This window comes from Salvia splendens, chromosome 19 (genome assembly GCF_004379255.2).
Source record: "Salvia splendens isolate huo1 chromosome 19, SspV2, whole genome shotgun sequence".
In the NCBI taxonomy this organism is placed as follows: Eukaryota; Viridiplantae; Streptophyta; class Magnoliopsida; order Lamiales; family Lamiaceae; genus Salvia; species Salvia splendens.
The window spans coordinates 14,496,161-14,502,714 of NC_056050.1; the positions used below are offsets into that span (position 1 = coordinate 14,496,161).

Genomic DNA, 6,554 nt, shown 5'->3' on the forward strand with positions numbered 1-6,554 from the left:
ATATCATACTTCTATTTAGTACTACATGCAATGCAAAATGGATTTAATACTAAAAATTAATATCGCACACAGTGCAAGTAGTTTGAAATAATATCTGATTGAAAAAGTGGAATTGAGAATGGACAAAAATACCCCTCTCACTTAGGGGGCATTTAAAAAAAATAGTGCAAAACAACCAATTATGAAATAAATATTTAATCTAGGGATTACTATAGATATTTTTAAAGTTCAGTGATTATTGGTGAGATAAACACATAATTGAAGGACTATTTTAGTAGTTCATTCTTTTTTTTAAATATCATTTTCTTTAAGGCATATCATTTCAGTTTAAACAAAACGCAATATCTTTTATACTTTGATTCAATATTATTTATGATGAAGAAAAACGGCCTTTTTACTTTGTCATAACGCAACACCTCTTACCCGATTAATTCAATAATCGATCAAGTGAGGTCACATTTTGGTACAAAATCTTGAATTAACGGAAAATCTCTTTTTATAAATAGATACCTTATTTCCCTTTACTTGTCAAACAGGAAAACTGCTATATAACTTCTAAAAATAGACCATAAAACCTATTGCCAAAAGCATATATAAATCTATACAATCTGGATAAAAAGGTAAAAAAAATGTCCAAACTACATTACACTACATGTCACATCTAACATATCCAATAGAATTTTATTTCTAACACAAAAAGTTTGGCCAGTGACCTGACTTGAGCAGCAGTTATACAACAAAAGAGCAAAAGGGCTAGTATAATCCTATAATCTGCAGGAAAGAAAAGAAAGGAGAGAGCTTCAACAAGAATTTAATTTTCGAAGTAAACATTATACAACCAATATGTTTACAAATTATTAACCATAAATTTTTCCCTCCGGTACCAACATCCTTACCTCCCTATACATATGCTTACTTTCAAAAAAAATACACAACAATACATCTGACCTTTATATCATCCTCTCTTGATTTTTCTAGGACTTACCAAAGTCATAATCATATATCACTTCATTAAAATATCCAGAGATATACAATTATAGTATACAGGTCATCAATCACATAGTTTTAACACACATATATACTTACCCGATCTTTACATATTTATTCTTTAGCAACACCAACAACCATTTAAGTTCCACATTCATATAGTCGCCATTGATCTCAATTAATTTACCACATAATCAGTAATCACATATCCATTCATAAAATATATACATTCATTTAAATACAAAATAAAAATAAGCCAGTTGATAGACAACCACACCAATTATTTAATTAAACCCAAAGAAATACATTACAATCTTATTCAAATATCAACACATATATACAGATAACAGATCTCTAATATTTTCACATATACGAACAAATATAGCCCCTTAAGTGCTTAGTGACAGACTAGGGTACGCAGACCAGATCAGAAACAGAATCAGACACAGAGCGGAATTTGTCCTCGAGAGGACTCTGCACAGACCACCCATTTAGGGTGCAGACAGATACCAGATACAGAGATATCAGAAACAGAGATCAGAGATACAGATATCAGAGACAGAGACCAGAGACAGATCAGATTTGATTTCTGACGATCCTCGCTTCAGTTATCCCGAAGACGAGTGATCGCAGATAATGCAGCGCTGTTGTCCTATGGCATGCCAATTGTACCCACAGAACACACTCAAGCACGGGGCATAACTACAGTCAAGTATATGGTATACTCATTGTCATCAAATTTCTTATTTCCAATAATTTTTAACATAACAGATTCACAACTTCTTTTCACACGGTATCATATCAAATAGACGGATAAGCTCTAATTCTCAGAATACCATCACATATCCAAAATTCACATATTTCACACCATGAGCAACATATACATATCACATAATGTATCACCGGTTAGCACACAATATTCTATATGCAATCAAGAAGACATAATTCAAGAATTAAGACCTAATGTAGAATACACTACCTCAAAATGCTAAACACCTTTGACATATGAATCACTTTATCCATGCTCCTGGTCCTTGTTATGTCCTGTTACCTTTCAATATATATATATATATTACCTTCACATAGAAAGTATCAAATTCATATTGTCATCCAATAAACCTATTTATACACTTAATACATGCTATTAGTGTCTATCTACTAAACATTATTTTCTAACTTAATTTCATAATTATTGTCCATTATTTATGCATACATCTACAAGACATTAGATTAGTCAACACTACTATTACTCCATCCAGATTTCACATTAACAAACACATCTTCATACACTTGTTCAAAAGTGATAAGGTTAAAACATAAGTATTTCAACTATTGTCATGTCCCAAGATTTCTACAGAAAATGTACTGATTTTGAATATCCAATCCAGACAACCACTAAGTCAAAATTCAACATAACTAGATGAAAACATAAGCCATAAATGTGTATTTTACCCAAACCTGGCAGAACAGGGCAGTTCCCTTACAGAAACCATTATTAATTCAATTGAACTTGGTTGAAACTGAATTTTGGTCACATGACAGAAGGCATAAAAAAGTATGTTCAGTTAAAATTTGGTAAGAAAATGAGATCGCTTACTTGGTTAACTGAAGTCGAATAAACTCTGCCAGAACATGTCACAAAAGCTGTATCCTTTGTTTCTTTCACGCAATGTTATCAAATAGCGGATATGGCGGCGCCATGGCGCTATGGCATGGCGTTCGGTGGTGGAAACGCCATAGTACCGCTATATCCGACATTTGACAACATTGCGTGTGTATTGCATTCAGGAATAGGGCATTATGCAAGAAACATGGTTGTTAGAGTGGTATATTATGCTTTATTAATTGTTTAAAGTGTTTTAGATGTTATATTTTTAATATTTTTTAAATTTTGAATAATATATAAATATATAAGTATTATTTTATTTATTTAATTTTTGACCGTCATATCCGCCATACTAATACGCCATATCCCTGTGGCGGTTTTTAGGCAAACCGCCATAAGCTGCCATACGAGATTGATAACATTGCTTTCACCACAACAATAATTCTACTGGTATATTTCAAAATTCAACTATCTAAGATAATCCAACTATATAATCATCCCAATAATTTCATTAAAATTCCATGTTCAGCTCATTATAATTAATTCCCAAATAAGCAAATTTAACTTATTGTTAACATCTGTAATCAAGGTATGCAAAAACCATCAAGTTTTACATTTAACTATAGGCTGTCCCAAAACATCCTTTACCTAAAACACGTTTTCCTCACAATCCAAACTTAGATTATGCAAGTAAAGTAAATTCTCAAACTAAATCAAATTAGCAAGGTAAGCTTCGAAAGCCCTATTGAAAAACTCTATGTTATCCCTACATTCAAACACCAAGCCCAACAATTTCATTCCATTCGTTCCTCAAAGTAGGCTTTGGAACCTAACAAGCCATCAAAACATTGGATTTACACCTAAATTGTGTTTAAATTCAAATATGGGAAGAACTTGAATCTAAACCCTAACTTTCAATTGAGGATGAAATTGGACAAAAAGAGGTGGAGGAAGATTACTTACACAAAGGGGAGAGAAGTCCAGCTTACAGCTGCCGGAAAACGGCGACAGTGGTGGCGGAATCGGTCGGACAGCCGCTGCACAGAGAGTGATGTAAGTGGCTGGGTGTGTAGGGAGAAAGAGAAGTGACGAGACAGAGAGGAAGACAAGTAGGGGCTGCCACGCTGGACGGAAGGCGGTGGTCGCCGGAGGCCCGTTTTGACAACCGAAGCATGTGTGTGTAAAAAGTGCGAGTTCCAGATGTAGAAAAAGAATGGGAGAGATAACTCCCGTAAGTTCCAGAAGAGGGATAGGGATAAAAATCTCCTTAAAATTTCAATTTTATTTCCTTATCTTTATTTTATTTTCCTTGTATTTTTTTTCTATGTACGCGATTAGAATTTAGTTTTCTTACTAAACCAATCATAATAAGTTATAGTAATTATACCTATAAAGTAATTTATAACTCACTTTCAACACATTTGAACTAATTTAAATTTTTCAAAATTTCAGGGTGTTACACATAAAATCATTTTGTTAAGAAATATCAATATAAATTTGATTACAATATCATTATTGTTGAAACATAACATTATTTTCAATCATCATAATATCATTTTAGAAACATCATCTTATTAAAAATGACAGTAAGGATGAGATCAGGACATATAAACAATTTTATTTTAATTAAACAAAATATCGTTATTGAAGAAGACTAACATCATTCCATTTTCAATCAAAAGTAGAACACAACACTCCATTCGTCGCCTCCAGAGTCCTGGTTTACTATCATCTTTTTTTAAATTTATTTGCTTTAGTCGAGAGTAATACTCAACCATGTGCAAGGCAAATTCATTGTAAGAGCATCTCCAGTGGGCGGACATCCCACTCGGACATCCACTAGGACATCCCAAAAACACCTCCTGCCACGTCACTAGGACATCCCACCCCACTGCCACATCACTAGGACATCCCCTGCATATCCGCCCTTCCCATCGCCCTTCCCACTAGGACATCCCGCAATTAAAAAAATCACAATAATTTAATTTTAACATAAACAAAAAGTACGGGAAAGCAAAATACGGAAAAATTACGGGAAATACTTGAAAAGGGCAAACATACAAAGTCAAAAAACATAAAAAAAAAACAAATTTAGGAAAAAAAGAAAAAATACTTAATCATGAAAAAAAAATACATAGTCCAACATCCCCGGCTCACTCCGCACTGTCCTCGTCGCCCGTGCCGTCGCCGCTACCAGTGCCGCCCCCGTCGCCCGTGCCTGGCCCGTCGTCCCCTCCGCTTATCTCGGCGCCATCATCTCCAATGGGTGGCATCCCCAAATCGCGCCGACATCCATCGATGATTTCCTTCAGCATCCTCTTGTACGTCGCATCGGTCGCGCCATGCCACCTATGCATGGTCCGGATATAATTTTGGGTTATTTGTGCGCGGGCGAGGCGGTTGAAATCTTCCGATTCAGCAGGGGCCCCCGATTCGACCTCGAACGACCCGCTTCCACTGCTGCTTTCCCCGACCCCTCCGCTGCGCTGCTTTTTGCCCAACCGGGCGACGACGACGGCGAGCGTCTGATTGAGGTAGCGGGGAAACCTCATCGGCTTCTGGGAGCTCGTGCGAACCAGCACTGCTGCTGTATTCACCGGAAGCGTTGATCTTCGTCCGCTTCCAGCCCGATTCGACACCCCCACAGAACTTTGGGGAATCCTTCACCACGAGAAAGGCCTCCCACTGGTCGAATTGTTTGAACTTCAAGGCTCTGTCGGGGTACTGAGAAAAGGAACGGCTCCGGACATCCTCCTCGGACATACCGCTGCTTGCCTGGCGGAGGTTGTTTTGGTAGATACCAGCGAATCGACTAAGCTTAGGCCTCAACCGCTCCCACTGTTTCCGGCACTGTTCCGAAACGCGACGCTTCGCCCCAGCCGGTTTGTGTGTGTGGTAGGCTTCAGCGATACGATGCCACAGTCTGTCAATATGCTGGTTGGCACCGACATAGGGATCCTCGACTATTGCCACCCAAGCCTTTGCAAGCGCAACGTTTTCCCACGGGCTCCAGACCGTCCTCTTTCCCATCTCTTCCTCATCCTCCTCCTCTGCCACCGTTCGAGAGGAAGAGTCCGGGGCTTTCCCCTTGTCCTTGCCACGTCCCATCCCCCTGCCCCTGCCCCTGCCCCTTGCTGCTGCCCCCACATCATCGGGAGTCTCCCTGATTGGAGATAGCCCCAACTCCTCAAAAGAGAAAGTTTCCAAGCCGGTGAACTGAGTCTCCGGAACATAAGTGGAGGGGGTATCCGTAGACAGCGTAGCCATCACCGGGCGATACACATCGTCCGCTACTGGTTCATGACCCCTGCCACCCCCCTCCCCCAGGCATCATCCCGGGCATCATCCCCGGCATCATCCCCTGCATCATCCCGGGCATCATCCCCGGCATCATCCCCGGCATCATCCCACCCATACCCATCATATTTGGGGTCATGCCCCCCATCCTCATACCCGGCATCATCATATTTGGGGTCATACCCCCCATACCACCCATCCAATTGTACATATAAGGGGACATCATCCCACCCATTCCACCCATTCCACCCATTCCACCCATCCCACCCATCCCCGACATTCCCGGAACCGTTGACGCACTTCCGCTAACGTTTCCCTCCAGATCTATGGGAAACGCCGGAGTCTGCGACTCGCTCGTGGCCGGGGAGTTCCTATCGTTCTCCATTAAGTAGAAATGAAATTTGTAGTAAAAGAAGAGAGAAACTTGTTAACACAAGTGGTGCAAATGAAAAGAAGTTCAACGAGCCGTATATATAGAATTTAAAAAAAAAAAAAAAAAAAAAATCAAATATCGGACGTCCGACCGGGACGTCCGACCTTCGCCACAGTGGCGCCCGTCCACCCGCCCTTCCCGGGGACGTCCGAGGACACCCGACGTCCTCACGGGACGTCCGTATCCGACCTCCGACCTCCCAACGGCGGACGTCCCGTCGCCCTTCCCGGT

At 39.9% G+C, this 6,554-nt stretch overlaps 1 long non-coding RNA gene across 1 annotated transcript; it reads right to left on the bottom strand.

Moving 5' to 3' along the window:
- Positions 1-478: 478 nt before the first annotated feature.
- LOC121778425 lies at positions 479-2,780 on the bottom strand. The gene is made up of 2 exons (XR_006045669.1): positions 1,967-2,780; positions 479-771 (listed from the first exon to the last, which is right to left on the bottom strand). It is a non-coding gene; the product is annotated as an uncharacterized LOC121778425 (long non-coding RNA).
- Positions 2,781-6,554: the final 3,774 nt, after the last annotated feature.